General features: G+C 43.6%; 1 protein-coding gene and 1 long non-coding RNA gene across 3 annotated transcripts in view; one reads left to right on the top strand and one right to left on the bottom strand.

Moving 5' to 3' along the window:
• LOC146398415 (uncharacterized) overlaps positions 1–24,327 on the bottom strand; it is a 314,462-nt gene that overhangs the window by 16,291 nt on the left and 273,844 nt on the right. The window contains exons 3-4 of the long non-coding RNA XR_014821921.1: positions 10,642–10,801; positions 7,707–7,900 (exon numbers count right to left, since the gene is read on the bottom strand). This is a non-coding gene — a long non-coding RNA (uncharacterized LOC146398415). The remainder of the gene's footprint in view (positions 1–7,706; positions 7,901–10,641; positions 10,802–24,327) is intronic.
• HS3ST3A1 (heparan sulfate-glucosamine 3-sulfotransferase 3A1) overlaps positions 1–24,327 on the top strand; it is a 192,583-nt gene that overhangs the window by 148,111 nt on the left and 20,145 nt on the right. The gene's annotated exons all lie outside the window — the stretch shown is intronic.

Below are 24,327 nucleotides of genomic sequence, written 5' to 3'. Positions count from 1 at the left end.
GAACCTCATGGCTGAGCCCTGCCTACTTTACACGGGCTCTGAACATTTACATGAGCCTGCAGTTGGGCAGCACTACCTAACACAAAGTATTGGATAGGAACGTGGATGTCTCATGTAATGCATTGACTGGGGTACGAAAATGAAAAGCAGAGCAGTTGTCTGAGTCCAGGGTGGCTGCCCGTGTGGGAGCTTCACCCCTTTAGTGGCTGGGCCGCCCTGCCCAGCACCACTTGCCACTCACCAGGAGAAAGATCCAAATTCAAAATCCCAGGTATGGGCATTCCCATTGTGGCTCAGCAGAAAGAAATCTGACTGGGAACCATGAGGTTGCAGGTTTGAGCCCTGGCCTCGCTCAGTGGGTTAAGGATCTGGCATGGCCGGAAGCTGTGGTGTAGGTCGCAGATGTGGCTTGGACCTGGCATTGCTGTGGCTCTGGTGTAGGCAGCAGCTGCAGCTCAGATGCAACTCTTAGCCTGAGAACCTCCTTATGCCACAAGTGCGGCCCTAAAAAGCAAAAAAAAAAAAAAAATCCCAGGTATGGTTTCCACTAAACATGTATCACGTTTGCAGGTTCTGAAGTGGAAAAATCTTAAGTTGAACCATCCTAAATCACAGATTGTCTGTATACCTGACATAAATGACCTGCTCAAAGACTCAGTCACCAAAACTGTCTGCAGGAAACACGGAGGACATCAATTCTTGAAAGCGAATCCAAATTAAGTGTAAAAGAACCAAACAAAAGCAGATAAAATCTAAACGCAGATAAAAACCATTAGGGATTTCTCTATGTGAAACTCTCATCTGTCACCACTATGCGAAGCGCTGAAAAACCGGCCTCACCGCGGGGGTGGGGGGTCTTTCCTTGGGCAACAACTGGCCACCACGTGGCCTAAGGCACCAGCCCGCGTCACCCTTACTCAGGTCTTGGTAGCATTTGATTTTTGACACGGTTGGTCAGAGCCACTTTTTAAAAGGTTTTCCTCCATCCTCTGGGTTGCTTTTCACCAGCACTACCCTCTCTTTCGCTGCTTTGTCCGGTCCGTTGTTACATCCTTTGTCTCAATCACCTGATCCTGTTTCCTTCTCAAGAAACTAACGAGATTCTTTGTCTTTTCCTTATTTCACCCATTTCCTGCACAACTCCCTGCACGGATCTTGACATCACTTTTTCTCTAGAAAGGAACTGGTGTCAGAGGAAAATGGGCAGAACTTCTCTGGATCCTGTGCTTGATTCCAGCATCTCAGATGATTCTGGAATCTTAGATGCTGGACCCTTGAGAGCCAGCCCCTCCTCTCTTGAGGAACTTCCTGGCTTGTATAACTTCTCACTTTTGACCATACCTTTGGCCACTGGATCCCATCGTAACCCATTTCAGATTCATTTCCAAACACTCAGCATTTCTAGCTCACTCCGGATGCCTCTTTCATCTTGAGAACTTGCTGTCCCGCTGCCTGCAATGCTTCATTTCTGTGTCCTCTGGTGATAGGGCCAAAGCTAAGAGCATTGTTTCTTCCAGGCTGACTTTTTTTGGTTGGTTGTTTGTTTTTGTTTTGGTGGTTTCCGAAGCCTGACTTGCAACAGCTTTGGCATTATTAAATATTGTTTGACCATTGTACATTCGTTTCAGTTTTTATGTGTTCCTCTCATATAGTCTTTTTAAAAATGATTTTTATTTTTTCCATTATAGTTGGTTTACGGTGTTCTCTCAACTTCTACTGTATATACAGCAAAGTGACCCAGTGACACACATACATGTACATTCTTTTTCTCACATTATCCTCCTCCGTGTTCCATCATAAGTGATGAGGTATAATTCCCTGTGCTGTACAGCAGGATCTCATTGCTTATCCACTCCACATGCAACAGGTTTCATCTATTAACCCCAGACTCTCAGTCCATCCCACTCCCTCTCCCTCCCCTTTGACAACCACAAGTCTATTCTCCAGATCCATGAATTTTTGTGTGTGTGTGTGGAAAGTTCATTTGTGCTGCATATTAGATTCCAGATATAAGTGATATCATATGGTGTTCGTCTTTCTTTCTGACTTCAAGTTAGTACGAGAGTCTCTAGTTCCATCCATGTTGCTGCAAATGGCATTATTTTGTTCTTTTCTATGGCTGAGTATATTCCATTGTGTATACGTACAACACCTACTTAAACCATTCATCTGTCAGTGGACATTTAGGTTGTTTCCATGTCTTGGCTACTGTGAATAGTGCTGCAGTGAACATAGGGGAGCATGCTTCTTTTTCAAGGAAAGTTTTATCCAGATATATGCCCAAGAGTGGGATTGCTGGGTCATATGGTAGTTCTATATTTAGTGTTTGGAGGTACCTCCACACTGTTTTCCACAGTGGTTGTACCAATTTACATTCCCACCAACAGTGTAGGAGGGTTCCCTTTTCTCCACACCCTCTCCAGCATTTGTTATTTGTTGACTTGTTAATGATGGCCATTCTGACAGGTGTGAGGTGGTACCTCATAGCAGTTTTGATTTGCATTTTGCTAATAATTAGTGATGTTGAGCATTGTTTCATGTGCCTGTTGGCCATCTGTTTATCTTCTTTGGAGAAATGTCTATTCAGGTCTTCTGCCTATTTTTCAATTGGATTGTTGGTTTATTTGCTCTTGAGTTGTATAAATTGTTGGTATATTTTAGAGATTAAACCCTTGTCCGTTGCATCATTTGAAATTATTTTCTTCCATTCTGTAGGTTGTCTTTTTGTTTTTTGGGTTTTTTCCCCATAGTTTTCTTTTCATTTATTTATTTTTTAATGAATTTTACTACACTTATAGTTGTATGATGATCATCACAACCCAGTTTTATAGTATTTCCATCCCAAACTCCCAGCCCGTCCCTCCACCCTCCAACTTGTCTCATTGGAAACTCTAAGTTTTTCAAAGTCTGTGAGTCAGGATCTGTTCTGCAAAGAAGTTCATTGTGTCCTTTTTTTAGATTCCACATGGAAGTGAGAGCACATGATGTTGGTGTTTCACTGTTTGGCTAACTTCACTTCGCATGATAATTTCTAGGTCCATCCAAGTGGCTGCAAATGCTGTCATTTCTTTCCTTTTAATGGCTGAGTAATATTCCATTGTGTATATGTACCACATCTTCTTGATCCACTCCTCTGTCCATGGGCATTTAGGTTGTTTCCATGTCTTAGCTGTTGTATATAGTACTGCAATGAACATTGGAGTACATGTGTCTTTTTAAGTCATGGTTTTCTCTGGATAGATGCAGGCATGGGATTGCTGGATCATATGGTAATTCTATTTTTAGTTTTCTGAGGCATCGCCATACTGTTTTGCACAGTGATTGCACCAATTTACATTCCCACCAACAGTGTAATAGGGTTCCCTTTTCTCCACACCCTCTCCAGCCCTTATTGTTTGTAGACTTTTTGATGATGGCCATTCTGGCCAGTGAAATGTGGTACCTCATAGTGGTTTTGATTTGCATTTATCTAGTAATTACTTATGTTGAACATCCTTTCATGTGTTTTTTTGGCCATCTGTATGTTTTCTTTGCTGAATTATCTGTTTAGGTCTTCTGCCCATTTTTTGATGGGGTTGTTTTTTTGGTATTGAGCTACAGGAGGTGTTTATAAATTTTGGAGATTATAAATCCTTTGTCAGTCACTTCATTTGCAAAAATTTTCTCCCATTCTGTAGGGTTTTTTTTCTTTTTAATTACCTTAGCTGTGCAAAAGCTTCTCAGTTTGATTAGGTCCCATTGGTTTATTTTTGTTTTTATTTCTGTTGCCTTGGGAGTCTGACCTAAGAAAACATTTGTAAAGTTGATGTCAGAGAATGTTTTGCCTATGTTCTCTTCTAGGAGCTTGATAGTGTCTTAAGTCCTTAAGCCATTTTGAGTTTATTTTTGTGCATGGTGTGAGGGTGTGTTCCACTTTCACTGATTTACATGCAGCTGTCCAGTTTTCCCAGCACCATTTGTTGAAAAGACTGTCTTCTTCCCATTTTATATTCTTGCCTCCTTTGTCGAAAATTAATTGATTGTAGGTGTCTGGGTTTATTTCTGGGTTCTCTGTTCTGTTCCATTGGTCTGTATGTCTGTTTTGGTACCAGTACCACACTGTCTTGATGACCATGGCTTTATAATATTGCCTGAAGTCTGGGAGAGTTATGCCTCCTGCTTGGTTTTTGTTCCTCAGGATTGCTTTGGCAATTCTGGGTCTTTTATGGTTCCATATAAATTTTTGGATTGTTCTAGTTCTGTGAAAAATGTCATGGGTAATTTGATAGGGATTGCATTGAATCTGCAGATTGCTTTGGGTAGTAGAGCCATTTTTATGATATTAATTCTTCCAATCCAGGAGCATGGACTATCTTTCCATTTCTTTGAATCCTCTTTAATGGCCTTGATTAATGTTTTATAGTTCTCAGCATATGTCTTTCACCTCCTTGGTCAGGTTTATTCCTAGGTGTTTAATTTTGGGGGGTACAATTTTAAAAGGTATTATATTTTTTATATTCCTATTCTAATATTTCATTGTTAGTATACAGAAATGCAACCAACTTCTGAATGTTAATCTTGTATCCAGCTTCTTTGCTGAATTCCTTGATATGTTCAAGTAGTTTTTGTGTGGAGTCCTTAGGGTTTTCTATGTATAGCATCATGTCATCTGCATACAATGACAATTTTACCTCTTCTCTTCCAATTTGGATACCTTTTATTCCTTTTGTTTGTCAAATTGCTGTGGCTAGGACTTCCAAAACTATGTTGAATGAAAGTGGTGAGAATGGGCATCCTTGTCTTGTTCCAGATTTTAGCAGGAAGGGTCTTAGCTTTTCTCCAGTGAGTATTACATTTGCTGTGGGTTTGTCATAAATGGCTTTTATTATGTTAGGGCATGTTCCCTCTATACCCACTTTGGTAAGAGTTTTTATCATGAATGGATATTGGACTAAGTCAAATGCTTTCTCTGCATCTATTGAGATGATCATGTAGTTTTTGACTTTTCTTTTGTTAATGTAGTGTATGATTTGCATATGTTGAACCATCCTTGTGAACCTAGGATGAATCCCACTGGGTCGTGGTGTATGATCTTTTTTGTATGTTGTGGGATTTGGTTGGCTAAAATTTTGTTCAGAACTTTTGTGTCTATATTCATCAAAGATATTGGCCTATAATTTTCTTTTTTGGTGGTATTTTTTTCTGGTTTTGGTATTAGGGTGGTGGTGGCATCATAGAATATCTTTGGGAGTGTTCCTTCTTCTTCAACCTTTTGAAAAAGTTTAAGGAAGATGGGTATAAGTTCTTCTTGTAGTTTTTGGTATAATTTGCCTATGAAGCCATCTGGCCCTGGACTTTTGTTTATAGGGAGTGTTTTTATTACATATTCAATTTCATTTCTGGTGATTGGTCTGTTCAATTGATCTATTTCTTCTTGATTCAGTTTTGGCAGAATTCAGTCTCTAGAAAGTTGTCCATTTCTTCTAGGTTGTCAAATTTGTTGGCATATAGTTGTTCATAGCATTCTCCCGTGGTTTTTTTTTATTTCTGCAGTATCTGTTGAGATTTCTCCTTTTTCCTTTCTTATTTTGTTTTTTCCTCTCTTCTGCTTGGTGAGTCTGGCCAGAGGTTTGTCAATTTTGTTTACCTTTTCAAAGAACCAGCTCTTGGTTTTATTGATTTTTTCCTATTGTTTTTTAATCTCTATTTTATTGATTTCCTCTCTGATCTTTATGCTTTCCTTCTGTTGACTATAGGTTTTCTTAGTTCTTTTTCTAATTCATTTTTTGTTAAGTTGTCAATTTAAGATTTTTCTTCTTTTTTAAGGAAAGCCTGTATTGCTATGAATTTCCCTCTAAGCACTGCTTTTGTGGCATCCCACAGATTTTGAATGTTTGTGTCTTCATTATCACTTGCCTCCAGGTATTTTTAAATTTCCATTTTGATTTTCTTGTTGACCCATTGGTTTTTTTAGTAGCATGTTGTCTAGTCTCTATGTAGTCAGTTTTTTTTTTTTTTTCTTTTTCTGTGGTTGATTTCTAGTTTCCTGCCATTGTAGTCAGGGAAGATACTTGAAATAATTTCTATACTCTTAAATTTGTTGAGGTTAGTTTTGTGCCTCAGAATGTGGTCAGTCCTTGAGAATGTTTCATGTGCACTTGAAAAGGATATGTATCCTGGAGTTCCCATCAATGGCTCAGCAGAAGTGAATCTAACTAGCATCCATGAGGATGCAGGTTTGATCCCTGGCCTCAATCAGTGGGTTAAGGATCCAGTGTTGCCATGAGCTGTGGTGTAGGTCACAAATGCAGCTCAATCTGACATTATGTGGCTGTGGTGTAGGCCAGTGGCTACAGCTCTGATTCGACCCTTAGCCTGGGAACCTCCATATGCCGCAAGTGCAGCCCTAAAAAGTAAAAGAGAGAAAAAGTATGTGTATTCTGATTTTTTTGGATGTAATGTCCTGAAAATGTCAATGAAGTTTAACTTTTCTACTGTGTCATTTAGGATCTCTTTTGCCTTATTGATTTTCTGTCTAGAGGATCTGTCCATTGATGTGAGTGGGGTGTTAAAGTCTCCTACTATTATTGTATTCCCATCCACTTCTCCTTTTATGTCTGTTAGTATTTGTTGTATGTATCTGGGTGCTCCTATATTAGGGGCATATATTGATGATTATAATATCCTCTTCTTGAATGGATCCTTTTATCATTAAATAGTGGCCCTCTTTGTCTTTCTTTATGGCCTTCATTTTTAAGTCTATTTTTTTTCTGATATGAGTATTGCAACTCCTGCTTTCCAGTCTTTTCCATTGGCAGGAAATATCTTCTCCCATCCCCTCACTTTCAATCTATTTGTGTCCTTCGCCTTAAGGTGACTCTCTTGTAGACAGCATATCATAGGCTCTTTCTTTTTTATCCAGTTTTCTACTCTGTGTCTTTTGATTGGAGCATTTAGTCCATTGACATTTAAGGTAATGACTGATAAATATGTATTTACTGCCATTTTAAACCTTGTTTTCCAGTTCATTTGATGTTTCTCCTTTGTTCCTTTCTTTTTTTGGTTGGATGATTCCCTTTTATTTTATGCTTGTGTCCTTTTTAGTTTTTGTGAATGTAATGTTTGGTTTTGATTTGTGGTTGCCCTGTTTTTCAAGTATGTTAACCCTTTCCCCTCTCTCTCTCTCTCTTTCCACCCAGTCTTGGGGAGGGTTTCTTGCCTTTTTTGGAGGTTTAAGTTCTTCTGCCAGCATTCAGTAGGTGTTCTGTGCGAATCGGTCTACATGCAGTTGTGGTTTTTTGGTGGGTTTGTGGGAGAAGGTGAGCACGGCGTCTTACTTCTCTGCCATCTTGGTCCTTCTCCCCTCTCATATGTTCTTAATGAGCAGGTATCATTTCTTGTAGGACTTGATATTCAACTAACTCTGTGTGATCTGCCTACAAGTTAGACGTAAATAGTCATTGTTTAGTAGATCACCTCCCAAAATAGATGATCAACCCTGAGGGGTGGCGGTGTTTGGCTTCACACATTTCCTTTCAGCCCATAGTAAAGACGCACTGATCTGCTGGATGACCCACGATGTTTTGTTTTGATAATTTTGTAAATCTAAAGCAGAGTTTTTTTAGGTCAGCATTTTATTTTTTTCATTTTTAAAATGTTATTGGAGCATAGTTGATTACCAAAGTTGTGATAATTTCTGCAGTACAACAAAGTGTACAGGTACTCACGTCCATTCTCTTCCCGATTCTTTTCCCATATGGAGGATCACAGAATGGTGGGCAGAGTTCTCTGTGCTGTAGAGCAGGTCCCCGTTGGCCAGTCATTTCATATCCCTCAGTGTACGTGTCAGTCTCAAACCCCCGGTCCAGATAAGTCCCCACGACTGTCTTAATAGGGTAGAAGACAAAGTGCCTGATAGTGGCTGAAAGAAAACCATAGTAAGTTAAAAAACAACGCAATAAAAGCATGCAATGAATTTTTGAGAAAACATCAGAGATTTTTAAAGTGAGAGACTAATTCATATCTCTCAGCAGAAACACAGATAAATAATGGTCTCTGTGAAGGTCAAGATACTCTACCAGTAGTTTTCATTTTTTATTTTCCCAGGATCCACATTATTTATGAGCATATACATACAAAGTATGAAGTACGTGTTCGAGAAAGAATACTTTCTCGTCTTATGTGACGCTGTCTGATCATTTCTCCTTGGTCCTCTTTTACTGAATTCTAGGCTTTTTAATGCAGGCGACGATCTTCTAAAGCAGCGGTTCTCAACAAGGAGGCGATTTTGCTCCCCCAGAGGACAATTTGGCAGAGTTGGTTGTTGCCATGCTCCAGGGGTTGGGTGGAGAATGCTCCTGGCATCTCAGGGTCAGAGATGTTTCTCAAATCCTACAATACACAGGACAGCCCCCCCACAAAGAACTTCCATCCTGAAAGGTCAATTGGGCTGTAGCTGAGAGACTCTGATCTAAAGGGTTGTGCCCACAGACCTGAAAACGCTTGTAGGCTAGGGTTACCGAGAAGGGGAGGGACCCTGCCCCTAATAACATGGCAAGATTCTTCCAAGAGGAATAATATGGACAATTTCAGTCTTTGTGGGGAGCCCACAAAGTAGATTCATTTTTCCTTATTGTTGTGCCTGGTGAACTCTTTCTTCCAGTTTATGTCAACTAGTGAGACCCAGGTCTTCCAGGCCACTTTGAGGTGAAAACACTAATGAATGTCTGTCTCAGTGTCCATGGGAGCTGGTTCAGCCCTTGGGGCAATGAGTGGGGTTGGGTAGGACTAATGAGCTTTGGGTGCCAGCAGCGGTATTTGAGCTCAGTCGGGCATTAAGACCCAACAGCACTCCGGTTCTTTCTGACCTGCTTGGGTCTCTGTAACTTCAAAACCCAGGAGCAAGAAAACCGCTGAGGTGGCAGTTTATTCCCCATCAGGCTAATTACTGCTTTTCCCAAGACCGAGTCTATGTTTTGGAAGGGCTGAGCCATCTGAAAGCAGAGAACATCCTGCCTACTGGGGCAAGGCAGCTGGGTCAGTTTTTGTGCCCCTCAAAAGAAATCAGCGATTAGCAGCAACTCTGAAAGCAGAACTCAGCATGGGGAGACTTGGAACGTGGTCTGTAGACCAGCCCGGCCAGGAAGCGGGGCGGGACTGCAACAGAAGCCTGGGCTTGGGAGGTGGGCCACTGTGGACAGCTGCTCCTGCGTAGGAAGGAAAGATGCCAGAGGGACCGGCAGAGTTCAGCAGAAAGTGTGTAAATGATGGAGAATTTGGTGAAGTCGCTTTGGGGTGGCAGGTGTAAGACCGTCTCACCAAGCTCGCATGAAACTCCACATACAGGGAAGCTCCTCTAGCTTTTCCATGAGGAAGCCGTGCATCTTACTTCTCTAAAGGGGAAGGCGTTGCCTATTCGCCAGCCTCCTTGCTATACTCACTGTGGATTGGTTCTATAGACACATACGGCTTGGGAAATATTTTATGGACTTTTTAAATTATTTTTAAAATGGTATGGCAGTGTCGTTGATCTGCAGCGTTGTGTTTCAGCTGCAGAGCAAAGTGATTCAGTTATACATGCATATGTGTCTGTTCTTTTCAGATTCTTTTCCCTTATAGCTTGTTACAGAATACTGAATAATGGTTCCCCGTGCTCTACAGTTGGTCTCTTTTGTGTACGGTCATGTGCACATGTTAATCTCAAACTCCTAATTCATCCTTCCCCCCTTTTCCATTTGGAGACCATAATTTTTTTTTCTATGTCTGTGGGTCTATTTCTGTTTTGTAAACAAGTTCATTTGTGTCATTTTTTTTAGATTCCATATATATGATATCATATAATACTTGCCTTTCAGTGACTGATTTCTCTAGGTCCATCTATGTTGCTGCATTATTTCATTCTTTTTATGGCTGAGTAATATTCCACTGTATGTACAGACCACATCTTCTGTATCCAGTCCTATGTCCATGGACATTTAAGTTGCTTCCATGTCTTGGCTTTTGTAAGTAGTGCTGCCGTGAACACTGGGAGGCATGTTATCTTTTTTTGTTGTTGTTGTTGTTATTATTGTTGCTATTTCTTGGGCCGCTCCCGCGGCATATGGAGGTTCCCAGGCTAGGGGTCCAATCGGAGCTGTAGCCACCGGCCTACGCCAGAGCCACAGCAACGCGGGATCCGAGCCGCGTCTGCAACCTACACCACAGCTCACGGCAACGCCGGATCGCCAACCCACTGAGCAAGGGCAGGGACCGAACCCGCAACCTCATGGTTCTTAGTCGGATTCGTTAACCACTGCGCCATGACGGGAACTCCAATCTTTTTAAATCTTCTCCGGACATATGTCCCGAAATGGGATTGCAGGATCATAGGGTAGCTCTATTTTTGGTTTTTCATGGGAACTATATGAGAGGTTGTTCTGGCCCAGAGGGGAGGGTCCTAGACGTTTTCTCCTATCTGATTAGTGGAACATTTTGGGTAAACTGTCTTGAGTCTCCTAGCCAGGCTCCGGAAATATTTAAATGCATAGACTGGGGTCATGTATAAAGGTTGGTTCCCCTTGTGCTTGCTATGGATTCAGGAGGATCGAGTGAAAATGGAACTGTCCTAGTACAGCACATTCTTCACATCTCCGCCCAGGCAGACATAAGAAAATAACAACTTACCAGGGAGAAGGGAGTTGGCAACGAGTAAGAACTCTTCTATTCTGAGAACTGTGGAGACTGTCAGTAGCGCCTTTATGTCGATCAGTTCTTCCTGGATGCTTTGCTAGGCTTCTTACGATTTTCAAAGCAGAGGTGGGAAATGACTTTGATTATTTTCATCCTATGGAGGAAAAAAATGAGACAGAAATTAACACACCTATGGGTCACATAACTATGAGGACCTGGAGCCAGATGCTTCTAGTCCCCGGAAGTGACCCATTTTCAGGCTCTTTCCCCATCCTGCTACCTCTCTGCAGTAGATGTTCTATGCTGAATTCACATCATGGAATCATCTGCTGATATTCTGGCTTTTACACTTACCTTAAGTACCTTGCAGGCAGTTTTGTTGAAGCTTAATGTGGGGAAGAACAAGTCAACCAAATCAAGGCAGACATTAGAAAATAAAAGGACTTTTTTCTAGACTTGGTAAAGGTTAGACAGGAACCATGACCTTCTCCCACCAGTTGCCGTGAATGAATGAATAACTGTACACATCAGTATCCTGGCACTTATAAAATGCGTCGTTTATTTTAATCACCTGAAAATCCCAACTAGGTCCGCCTCGCGTTTAAGAGGCCGTGCAGCACTTGGTCACTGCTGAGGCTGAGGCTGAGGCCATCCTCATGGTCGCATGGCCACGCGGAGCACGTTTGGCTCATGCGTGCTTGTGGGCAGCATCCGCGGCAGCGCCAAGGGTGTCTCACCCTGGCTTTTCTCATTCCTGGCAGACATGGTCATTATCTCAATGATACCCCCCCCCCCCGCCCCCGTCAGGAGCCACCTGCCTCTTTACTGAAGAAAAATGGGCTAAAATAGAGGTCACGTTCAGGCTCTGATGTTCAGACCATCAGTGTCGCAGACAAGAACCAAAGCCACAACCACCAGAAAACTCTTGCAAACGAAGCCAGTGCTGCAACCATTTGGACTTCATTCTAGGCCTTCCAGGACTAGGGCCTGTTTTCTTATCTCCTCTGCTTTGGGCATTTTAAGAATAAGTTAGAGAATGCAAATGAATCAAATCAGGAGGAGCAATTCTGTTTTTAGAGGGTACAGCAGGACTTTGAGTGTTGGGAAGTACACCCCAGTCAACAACTGCATATCCTAGAGGTCACCTTGGTTAACAGTTTGGGGTGCATCTGTCCAGATTTTTGGTAAAAGCCAATATTATATACAAATACATCATTTTAGTTATTTGTGGCTAAAACCATGCTTCATACAATTACCATAAAGCCTCAGAGACATACATTGGTTTCTTGACAAGGCTGCAGGGTTCCTCTGATCCAGGCGGGCCTGAGATCTCAGCTGGCTCTGCATACATGTGTGGTCGGCTGTGAGTCAACCAGATGGCTGTCCTGATGGTGTCTGGGTCAGCCTGCGTGCCTGGGGAATCAGCTGGCTGAGGGCTGACCCCGGGTAGTCTTTGCTGGGATAAAGGGGTGACTCAGCTTTATTCCATTTGTCTTCCATCCCCCAAAGCCTAGCCCAGACATATCTGCACAGCGATGGCCAGGCACGAGAGTGAAGGAACAGGGGATAAAGCCTCCTCTTGAAATAACTCTCCACTTGCTGATGCTCACTGGCCAAAGCAAGCCGCACGGCTGAACTCAGTGTCGAGGCATGAGAAAACAGATTCCACTTTCAGGATGAAAAGCTGCAAAGTTCACGCCAGAGGGCAAGGAGAGAGAGGAGGATGAAGAATTGAGGCTAGGGAGTTCCCTGTGGTGCAGCAGGTTAAGGATCTGGCGATGGGCATGGCCAAAAAAAGAATTGGGGCTATTAACACATCGGTCTAATAGTCACTGAAACATGTTGACGCACAGGCATGTTTTGCCTGTTTTTCCAAATTGGAGATCATATCATATCATTTTATGGCTCATTCTGTATGAGACCTTTGTTAGTTTGAACCATATTATTCAATCTTTTTGACATTGCAAAATGTTCCTTTGTATGTATTTACGAGAAGTTTTTATCCAGTCCCCTAAGGATGGACATATAAATTCTTTCCTTTTTTAGGAACTCTTTTTAAAGTTGTTTTGTCCAATTTTTTATTTTATTTTATTTATGAATTAATTTATTTAATTTTTTTTTTTTTTTTTTTTTGCGGGAAGGGCTGCACCCCTGGCATGAGGAAGTTCCCAAGCCAGGGACTGAACCTGTGCCGCAGCTATGGCAACGCCAGATCCTTAACCCGCTGTGCCACAAGCGAACTTACTATTTAGGCAACTTTTGACCAGTGCTGCCGTGGACACTCGTTTGCATAAAGGTTTGTGTGCTGACACTACTCTGTCAATAAATTAAACCTGCGGGATCTGGGATCCGTCCGACTTGATCCTCCAGTGAGGCGGAGCCACTTGTAATTCCCGGAATAAGCCACCGTCTTCCACGCCTCCGTGTTTTCAAACACTCTCTCTCCTAAAATCCTCCTCCGTCTACCACTTGTCTGATTAACTGTAGTGAAACTCATGAGAAAGTGAATCTGCACAGAACATACCAATGCTTGGCTCCCAGCCTCCACATCAGACTCACCCTGCCATATCTCAAGTTCAAGTGTGTGCAATTGACCTTTTTGAGAGGCCCCTTCTACAGACTGTCACTGTCACTCTCGTCTGCGCTCAGGCACTGCTGCTTTTGTGAAGCCTCCTCTGAATGCCTTAGGCAGACAGGTACTTCTTTTGTGAACATCTAAACACTCTCTCTTATGCTCACAGGCATTGTCCCACTGAGACGCATTTGCCGTCCCGTCTTTCTGTCACGAAGGTGAGCACTTTGAGAGCAGGAATGTTGTCCTTTTAGTGCTTGGCCAAAGCAGGCACTCAACAAGGATTTGCTAAATAAAAACCTTACACCTGGCGTCAAAACCATCCCATCCCATAGTATGTCCATAGATACTTGTTCACCCACTGGGTGAATACCTGTTGTGTAAGCGCAGTGATTCGCGTAGGTCTGAGGTGGGGAGATGCGGAGAATGTAGATGCAGCTTCTTGATTGACATCAGATGGTGTCCTGAGAGAGGTGATGAAACGTCAGACTTCTCCCAAAGCAAAATGGGTATACAGTAGTGTTCCCATTTTTACGTACACTTGCCGCGAGTTCTCTGCTTATTGTTCCGCATTCTTGGGACCTCAGTGAAGAACGTCTGCCTCTAGGTGATAAGAACATGACCCTCTGTCCGACTTGGCTCCACAAAGTCACTAAGACTTGAGATGAGGCCACCTGTCAGGACCCGCTCATCAGAGTCCTTCACTCTGACTTCACAACAGGTGTGCCAATGGCCAGAATATGGATTCGGCACATGTACATCTTTGTCTGTACTTTCGATATCTTACCTACCCCTCAAATATTTTTGAGACTCACATATTGTTTTAGGCTATCAATCATGAGATATATCACAATGGAAATGTCTACTACAAATAAGTCTCAGGACTCACTTGACATTTCTTAGCCATAATTCTGTGCAAATGCATAGGTATGTTCTATCTATTGGAAGAAAGTGAGTTTATAAAATTTCCCTGGATAGGAACTATGATTTCTGCCTCTTAAAAAGCATTTTAAAGCTGTTTAGATTAAAGGAAACATCCATATCCTATTCAAAATGTAGGCAAAATAGAAATTAGTCAAGATTGATATCAAGAAGAAGTGTGTGCAACTTGCCTGTGATACCCTTGCTAAGGACACATGGCTAAGGACACATGGCATCATCTTAGACATGATGTTAAAGTCACAACCCATGACGTAAATACATAAACTGAACTTTGTCAATACTGGAAATTTTGGCTCAGCCAAAAACCCTGCTGGAAAGACAGTTACTTCATGGTATCACTTGTCTGTACAACCTTTAAAAAAAAAAAAAAGTCAAACTCATGAAACAGAGAGTAGAAGAATGGTTACCAGGGGCTGGGGGGATTGGAAAAATTGGGAAAGATTGCTAAAAGGGTACCAGTTTTTGCTTATAAGATGAATAAAGTCTGAGGATCTAATATGTGATTAGAGTCATACACAGTGACTTAGCTGATGACACCATATTGTACATTGGAAATTTGCTAAGAGAACAGAATTTAAATGTTCTCATCAAATAGAAAAAAGAAAAAAAAGGGAATAAATTCTTTAAATTTAATCATGATTTAGTCTAGTAATCACGAAAATTAAAAAAAGACAATTCTACAGACTTGGAAAATAAGTCCAAATACGATATCCAACAAAGCAGTTCTAGTTAGAACGTATAAAGAACTTGTAAAATTTAAAGGTAAGAACATAAACAACCACTCAATTTAAAAATGAGTAAAAGGCTTTAACAGGAGGACATTAAGCAAATGAACAGATGTTCAAAAAGTTTTTCAGTATCAGCAACTTTTAGGGAAATGTAAATTAAAACCACTATGAGATACCACCACATAACTATCAGGAAGACTAACATAAAAAAGTAAAAAACTGACGATACCAAGTGCTGGCAAGGACTGGAACAAACAGAACCCTCATACATTGCGTTGGGAATGGAAATGGTATGTCTCGACTTCCAAATGGCTTGGCAGCTTCTTCTGAAGTGAAACATCTACTTATCAAATGATGCAGCAATTTACCCAAGAGAAAAACATATTCTCGTAAAAACCTGTGCCAGAGTCCCTGGCAGTTCTGTTCATAATGGATGAAAATTGCAACCAACCCAACGCTCCTGCAGCGCATGGTGGGATGAAGAAGCTGCGGTACATCCACGCCTTGGAATCCGCCTCAGCAATGAGACGAGACAGACCTCTTCGTGCGTGGATCTCAGAGGCATCGCGCCGAGTGAAAGAAGCCAGTCTCCAAAGTCCCACAGCACGCGAGTCCCTTGACAGGAGAATCTCAGCAAGACAAAACCATCATGACAGGAAGCAGACCAATGTTTGCCAGGAGTTGGGGGTGAGGAGAGCATAAACCTACTCAGTGACAGCCCAGTAGTGACGTGACGACCCTCTGACTGTCACCAGGGTTATGCGAATCTAGTTATAACCGAATTTCATCGAATTGTTCTCCAAAGAAGTCAATCTTACCGTTAATTTAAATGTAAAATAAAAGCATCAATGAGGAATACAAAAGAAAATTTGTATAAACGAAAGCCATCTCATCTTCCTAGATCATCAGACGCAATACAGAGCAAGGCGTTGCCTCCTACATTAGTTCTTACAGTTTATGAAATCCCAATCCCCACGGGAGTGAGAAAAAGAACTTGATGAAAATAGTTTTTAATACTTTAGAGTCCATTTGGAAGAAAACACACGTGATAAAAATACTCAAGCATAGAATAGGCAGCTTCTTGTTAGATTTAAGACATAGCATAACATTACAATAATTAAGAGTGCTCTACTCGTGGGGTTCCCGTCGTGGCTCAGTGGTTAATGAATCCGACTAGGAACCATGAGGTTGAGGGTTCGATCCTTGGCCTTGCTCAGTGGGTTAAGGATCCGGCGTTGCCGTGAGCTGTGGTGTAGGTTGCAGATGCGGCTTGGATCCCACATTGCTGTGGCTCTGGCGTAGGCCGGTGGCTACAGCTCCGATTGGACCCCTAGCCTGGGAACCTCCATATGCCACAGGAGCGGCCCAAGAAATGGCAAAAAGACAAAAAAAAAGAGTGCTCTACTCATGCCAAAATAAACACAGAAAAGAATATAAAAGTGCAGAAAATGACAGTTACATAGGAATTTAGAATATGAAGTAGGTGGCATATCAGTACTAGATAAAAAGACAGTTATCTATCATTTTTTAAAAAGAAAAATATTTAAAACTCAACCTCAAAAATAAAGTAAATTTTAAAATCAAAGATGGATATTTACTTAATACTTATTAAAGTAAGAACAACCTTAGACAACGTCATAAGGTCATAAAGACAAAGATGGATAGATTTTAAAACATTTAAAAAACCAGCAACACTCTGCACAAAAAGGACATGATAAATAATAAACCAGAACATTTGCTACACAAAATAAAAGGTATAAATAAACTAATATAAAGGAAATAACTAAAAATATAAAAAAAGGCATCTCAGTGGAAAGTAATAGACAAAAATACATAACCAGGAAATATCTTGAAAAAAATTGCATTTCTAATTATGCAATGTCTGGAAAAATGTTCCCTTGCTTAAAACTAAAAGTATTAGAATATTTCAGTAAATATTTTACTAAAAGTATTAGAATATTTAAAATCACTTCCATAAGTTTATTGGCATTGTTATGCAATATTATTATGCATTATTATGATGCAACATCATAATGCATAGTATAAATGAATGCATTAGAAAATTTATACTTTAATATACTAATATGGAACTGAGATATTTACAATATATATTAAAATTCCAAGATAAGATTTAAATACCTTTGTGGAAGGCAAGTTTGCAATATGACTCAAAAACTTTTAAAATAGATACGCCTTCCTTTCCACTTCAAGGAAGTAATTACACATGAATGAAAATGTTTAAGTTTGGAAACAACCTAAATAGCCAACAATAAGGGATTTACTAAACACTTACAGCAGTTCATAGAAGGGGATACCACACAGTCATTTCAAAGGAAATCAATGTGGCTTTAAGGTCAGGAATTTCCCAAGTGCAAAAAAGCGGTTCAGAAGGGTTTCCACACAAAACGATCTCATTCCATAAATGCCATAAAGAATTCCATAGCGTTATCTGGATGGATATTCTTTAAGACACTACATCTGAGTATGGAAGAATTTGGGGCTTCTCTGAATATTCTAATTTTTCTACAATGAACCTTTTTCACACGTTCAATTCTTAAATTTTTTCAAAATTTAATTTAAACAAAAGCCCTTTTGGAAAGCAGCTCTTTTCTCTGTGACCTCCCCCTGCAGCCTGTGGAGCTCTATTGCCCTGTGTGGCAAGGAGAGCGTGTCCTCTCTGCTCCGTCACTCACATGCAGTGATGGCCCGTCCGCCACATCTCTGGAGGAGGAACCACCTGGTCCACGTGAATCGCCCGGTTTCGGAAGCCCAGGTTCTAAGAGCTCAGGCTTGTTTGGAGCCAAAGCCTGGCCTGTCTGCCTTCTTTGTCTGTGTGACGACTTCTCCAAGCCCTGATATATTGTTAATGCGGACAGGTCCTCGGACAGAGCTACCCAGGGAAGCGCCACATCCCAGGCATCTGAACATTTCAAAAGTGATAAACCAAGCCTGTAAACAGCCTCCTCTCCTACTTTGACAACCATTCCTTCATAACAACAAAACAGAGAAAAACCTGCTCCCACCTCTTGTTTTTATATGTCTGAAAGTTTTGGCAAAATACCAAAGGGAGCTAGACTTAATTGTTATTGCTCAGCTGGCTATTCTGTGGATGGCCCAGCAGTGATGTGGGTGAGGAATGAAATGGAAACACACACACACACACACACACACACACACACACACACACACACCGTGAGTTACTCTCTACCTCTGCGGGACAATTCATTTCTCACGCTTAATTTCAGCAAAATACTAATTATGTTGCCATCAAGATTGTTATAACAATTTTGTCCTATTGCCAATAATGATCTAAAGCAGAGGTCGGCAAACATTTTCTGAAAAGGTCAAGATAATAAATATTTCAGACTTTGGAGGCCATCTGGTCTCCGCCACAACTGCTTGACCCTCTGTGAATGTTCAGAAACAGCCAGAGACGGTACATAAGCAAACACGTGTGGCTGTGTGTCCATAAAACATTACTTATAAAAATAGTTGGATTTGACCCGTGGGCCATAGTTTAGCAACCCTTGATCCAAGGGAATTTTAAAGGACACATGTACCAATTCGGGTATATCTTGAGCCAGACTGTGAGGTAAAGTAAGTGTAAAAATTAAAATTATTCTCCAATAGCTTCATGTTATTTTTCTTCTACAGTATTCTGGTTATCTATCAAAAGCTAAAGACAAACTATAAAGTACAATGATTAATACCAAAATTTGAAATTAAAGTTTCCCTAGCCTTAATTTTTAAAAATTGTAAGTCAGGAAGAGAAAGACAAATGCCACCTGATGTCACTTCTATGTCGAATCTGAAATATGACACAAATGACCTAATCTACAAAACCGACTCACAGACATGGAGAACAGACTTGTGGTTGCCAAGGGGGAGGGACTGGGAGTTAGGAGTTAGCAGATGCAGACTATTCGCTGCAGGATGGACAAGGCCCTACTGCCTGCTCAGGGAACTGAATGCGACATCCTATGAGAAACCAGAAGGGACAAGGATATGAAACATAACATGTTCATGAATAACTGAATCAAACTGCTGCCCCGCAGACACTAACACAACACCGTAAGTCAACTACACCTCAGTAAAGTCAACTTTAAAAAGAAATCTAAAAATTGGAACTACATCCTATTGCACGTTTTCACAAAATCAGAGCTATTCTCAGTTCTAGCTTTCCCTGTCCACCTAGTGGACAATGGAAAGAACTGAGCGACAGGCCCCACCTGTTTCACCCAGAGCCACACATTTACAGGTTCTCAAGGGCATCATTGGCCTGGCGGGTACAGTGTCCCTTCACCTCCACGTGTCATCGGCGTGGTCACCCGGCTAACGTGGTCATCTCCAGGGCCGGGAATCGGAATAGGGAGCAAAAGAGCGAGTGCTCAGTGCGAACTGCTGATAACACTCTTCTTTCTTTGTCTTTTTATGGCCGCACCTGCAGCATTTGGAGGTTCCCAGGCTAGGGCTGCGGTCTACACCACAGCCACAGCAACGCTGGATCCGAGGCTCATCTGCCACCCATGCCAGATCCTTAACCCACTGAGCGATAGGCCAGGGATCGAACCCGCATCCTCATGGGCATGATGTTGTGTTTTTAACCCACTGAGCCACCACGGGAGCCCTGCAAGTGATACTTTTCTATCCGGAAGCCATTCCATGCTGGCTGGTGGGAGGCACCGGATGAGTGACTTGTCTTTCTTCTCAGCCGACCGCCCCCCCACTGGGGCCACATCCATCCCCCGTGTCCACAGCAACACAAACGCTGAGCACCTCAGCCTTCAGACCTTGCATTTCAAAGACACAGGGCAGGAGGGCTGAAGAAGCCGTTTCCTGGGCCCCCACTGGTGTGAGTCCCGAGGGAGGCTGTTGGGTTAGGGGTTGCGCTGGGTGTGTCGCTGCTCCGCGGGTCCCTGTGTGGGGCGCTTCTGGTCTGGGAGCCCTGCAGGTACCCCCTACCGGACCCCGTTGGAGCCACTGTTCTCCCCTCCTACGCGATGGGATGGCCTGTGTTGAAGTGACACCTTGAGGGCCCTCTTGACCTTGGTGGTGTCTGCCCGCCGCACTTCACCTTGAGGCCCGTATTTCAAAGGCTGGTTTTACGTCACCAGAGTGGGGTTGTGGCGCAAGTCCCGCTAGTGAGACAGGATGCAGGCACTTTCCTACCGCTGGACGTTCAGACCCAGGGACGGTGCTGGGGCAGGGTGATGGCAAACTCAGAAAGAACATCCAGGCAGTCCAGGGGCCCTGACCCGGCGCAATCGCAGCTTCACGTCGCTTTTCCTGTTTTAAAGACGGATCAATGAGCCTCTCTTCTGTGTCCAGAAGCAAACAGGAAAACAAAACAACCCAAAACGCGCCCTTGTCACCGAGAGCCTTTCTGAAACCTGTTTTCCTCCGCGTGCTGGGCCTGTCTCAGCCCCCCGTCCCCGCCCCCGGGCTGTGATTTCCAGGCCAGGAAAGCACGATGCGCCCCTGATCTGCAGCGGCCCACGTGCACAGGCCTGATAATTCGGGGCTGATGCGAGGCTCGGTCCCCCGTCCCAGGAAAGCTGACAGCGCGGCTCAGACGGGTCGTTTGTAACGCGCCCGTCGGGAGCCAAGGGGAGGGGGCTGGGGGCGGCCTCGGCCTCAGGGGTGCGGGAGCTGAGCTGCTCGGCCCGGCCCGGCCCGGTCCGGCCCGGCCTGCTCCGGGTCCTCGATCCTGCAACCTGGTGAGACGTCTCCGCGAGGATGAAGAGCAGTCGGTGCCCCGCTTGGCCGGGGCGCGGGATTAATGCGCCCCCCACCCCCGCCCCCCGGCTTCAGACGTGCGGGGACTTGCCCCTCCGGGCCCCAAGGTGGTCAAACCCGAGCCCGCCGCATCTCTGGGATTCAAGACGGATGCTGTATTGTGAAGAGAACCGCGAACCAGGGCCCGGGAAGCCAGAGTCTAAGCCGGGCTTCGTGCCCACCTGGCTGTGTCTTCTTGGGACGTCCCGACTCTGAAACCAGGGTCTGGGGAGGGGGGCTTCTGAGACCCTCCCAGGTCTCAGTCAGGGGCGCTGCCCTCACTAGAGCCCAGGCCTCCTGTCTTCCTTTCTCCAGATCATTCGCTCTCTCTCTCTCTTTTTTTTTGGCCATGTCTGAGGCATGCGGAGGTTCCTGGGCCGGGGATCAAACCCTCACCCCAGCAGTGACGACACTATCCTTAACCCCCTGTGCCACCGGGGAACCCCTCTCCAGATCTTCTTTGATCTCGTCTCTGCGCCTCTCTGTGAACAGCCTCTCCCTCCTTCTCACTCACACAGGACGCTTCTAAGAATTTGTAACTATTTTTCAGGCACTAGATCCTGACTAATTTAATTATAGTTTATCTCTGTTTTCTATGGTTTTTTTCCCCCCCTGGTTGGAAAATGATGTGTTTATTTTGCAATTTTTTGTTACATTTATTTATTTTTTAAGGTAGAGTTGATTTCCAATGTTATGCCAATTTCTGCCGTGCAGCCAAGTGGTCACTTTTTATAACTAGATTTAGAACCAGTCTTTCAGGCATTTCTCCTCTAACTGAGCTGAGAGGACCCCGCCGTTTCCGGGACACCAACTTCAGTTTGGAGCTCATAATTTTGCTCTGTCTGTTCTTCAACCGAAATGACGTCTCAAGGTTGCCTTTTTCCCAAGGTGGCCTCGATGCCAAGTTTTTTAGTCACCGCATATCCAAAAATGTTATTTGGACACTACGCTCAATGAAAGAAAACCGAGTTCGGTGCACAGGCCCTTCCGTCGTTCGTTTTTTACAAGCCTCGGGCCCTTTTTACTGAAGTTTCATGCCAGACCCCTCCCCCCCTTCGTTTATCAGGAGCCTAATGATTGTGCTATTTTGTTTGCCTTTCCAGATACATGCTTATGAAATACTTGATGCTCACATTCTAAAATTAAAAATTGCCAATGTTTTTCAAAGCGTGGCTCTCTCCCAGAGCCAGAGATGGGTTGCAGGGGCTGCAGGAGTGGAGGCGAGGCTTTCTCTGGGGGTCGTGCAAGGGTTGAGCCCGTACCTGGGGACAGACGAATAGCGGTCACTAAGCTGCTGCACAGAGAGCGTCTGAGGTCCGGAGACAGGCCCGCCGCGGACGGGGGCAAGTTCCCGTCTTCCTGCAGGGGTTGTGAAGGCCCTGCTTGTCTTAGAGCTCCCGACACTATCACTCGTTGTCGCAAAGGTTCAGTTAGTTGCTCGTGTTGTCAGGGCTTTTCTTTCCGGATCTTCGTTGGTATTTTCACAGGCTTTGGGAGAAACACCTCAGTTCCCAAGAGCCAGACGTCACTTTAGAACAGCATCGGGGACACCGTCCACAGGGGTCCACAGGGTCAGAAATGACCTTTTAAACGGTACGGAAATACATGCGTTTCCCAAGGCAGTCAATTTAGAAGGAGAAAATCTGAGGGGGCAGCAAGGAGCCTGGCGAGACACGGGCCTGCTTCTGTATTTCCTTAGAGGCGAGGAATGAGATGGGCGGTGGGACTGCTGGGAAGCCCTGCAGTCCTGCCCAAACGTAAAGGTTATTGCCTGAATTTATGATCCCAGATAACGCTGGCCTTTCAGGCCGGTTCTTCTCTCTGACCGGAACACCGATGTCTTTGCAGCCCCTCCCTGAGCCCCCCACCCCCGCCCCCCGATTATCAGCCGAGGGTCCTTGACCTCCCTCTCCCCCTCTCAGAGCTGAGCGACGCGGTGTTGCTCTCTTGGAATCATCCTGCTTCTTTTGTCACAAAATCTGGCAAGAGTGTGTGGTATGCTAATCCCAACCTCGCAGTTCCTCCTCTCCCAGCGTCTCCTCCTGGGTGACCGCAGAGGTTTCGGTTTTGAAATTTTTGAGTCTCTTTCTGTTGGGTGAAGAAGTTCCTTTGTATCATTTTATTAGATTCCACGTATTAGCGATCTCGTCGGATGTGTGTCTTTGACTGACTTCACTTAGTATGAGACTCTCTTGGTCCGTCCATGTTGCTGCAAATGGTGTGAGTTCATTTTTTTTTATTGCATGTATGTGCCACATCGTCACACTACGATGTACAAAACAGTAAGTAACAAGGACCTGCTGTGTAGCACAGGGAAATCTACTCAATATTCTGTGATACCTTATATGGGAAAAGAATCGTATCTATATATATATATATATTCTTTCATTCTTTATTATTTTATTCATTATATATATATATATATATATACGCATATGATTCATTTTGCTGTATACCTGAAAATAACACAACACTGTAAGTCAACTATAGTCCAATAAAAATCTTAAAACTCAAAATCCGGGAGAGTGAGAACCACCCCTTTCTTTCTCTTTATTGATCACTCAGAAGTTTAGAAGGCATTTACCATCGAGGGCACTAGGAAATGGACCAGCTAAGTCTGATGCTTGGGTATCTTTTTTTTTTATGTAGAGTTTGTATTTATTCTCTTTTCTTTTTTTAAATTAAAGTACACTTGATTTACAGTGTTGTGCCGGTTTCTGCTGTAAAGTGACCTAGTCACACATATGTAGACAATCTTTTTCTCATGCTATCTTCCATCCTGTTCTATCCCAGGAGACTGGGTACAGTTCCCTGTGCTGCATGGTAGAACCTTGTTGCTCATCCATTCTGAATGGAAGAGCTTGTGGTGCTTGGGTTTCTTGACAGGTGGGCTCATGACATTTGCACATGAAGAGCGGGTCAGTGTGGGAGCCGGTTCAAAACCCTAAGTCTTCCTCTCCCCCAGACGCCAACTCAAACAACAACTAAGGAGAGGTTTCCTTCCAGCCTCACAAGGCACGTTTGGAGAGGGGTCCCCCATCAAAACAGCAGGAGAAGAACCTTTGGCACGGCTGGGCCTTGGCCCAAGGGACGCGGGCCAGCGGCCCTGGAGTTGGGGGCGGCTTCCTCTGCTCTGGGCTCTTACCATCAGGGCCCAGGAACCACCTTCGTGCCATGGCCATGAAAAGAGCATGTTTTCCCTAGAATTTTCTGCTGCCAGAGGCTTCCAAAAACAGACACACGGTTCTGTTTGGTTGCAGAGACTGAAAAAAAAAATGTATGCATGCACGGGCCAGATTTATTTATTTCTCAAGGGAAATTAGCTTTGCCTCACAATGCTGGACTTCCCCTTACAGAAGAAAGCCTTTAAAAAACAGACTGTGTCCTTTTACCTGTTTGCAAGATTCCAGGCAGAATGATTCACACCCTGAGATGAAGGGGGTGGTGTTTTGACAGAATGTCAAAGCCGGCCACGCCATCAACAAAAGATTCCCGCCGACGTTGCCTGGGTGTCTGGGGAGGCGGACAGAACACGTGCCCTGGAGCAGAATGGATGTGGATTTTCATTCTGTCCCTTTCCCTTGTTCCTGTGTGTCTTTGGACAACTCACGAGACCTCTCTGAGCTTATTTCCTCATCTGAGAAATTTTGCCAATCCTTTCTG

The sequence above is a fragment of the Sus scrofa genome, chromosome 12 (genome assembly GCF_054392235.1).
Source record: "Sus scrofa isolate SSC_HxYL_T2T_F1_AM1 chromosome 12, Sscrofa_HxYL_maternal_Yorkshire_Landrace_v2.0, whole genome shotgun sequence".
Classification (NCBI taxonomy): Eukaryota; Metazoa; Chordata; class Mammalia; order Artiodactyla; family Suidae; genus Sus; species Sus scrofa.
The sequence above is the reverse complement of the archived record's forward strand: the minus strand, read 5'-3'. Positions and strand labels throughout refer to the sequence as shown.